Genomic DNA, 226 nt, shown 5'->3' with positions numbered 1-226 from the left:
ATATATATATATATATGACTGACTCTCAAAAGTGGCTACAATAAAAAACTATCTTGTGATTTTCAAGGTTCAGAAATTAGAAACAAAGGTAAATAAACAAAACAAAGACAAAATCTCATCACAGGGACCCTTTAAAAGCTCTAAGTTGTATCACGCTATCTTCCTCAGTGAAGGAATATGATCAAAATGATCAAAAACCTCAGAACAGCTACTGATCAGACCCCGC

The sequence above is a fragment of the Morone saxatilis genome, unplaced genomic scaffold (genome assembly GCF_004916995.1).
Source record: "Morone saxatilis isolate NCDOM2014 unplaced genomic scaffold, NCSU_SB_2.0 Contig6, whole genome shotgun sequence".
Taxonomy (NCBI): domain Eukaryota; kingdom Metazoa; phylum Chordata; class Actinopteri; family Moronidae; genus Morone; species Morone saxatilis.
This window is presented reverse-complemented; position numbering follows the sequence as displayed.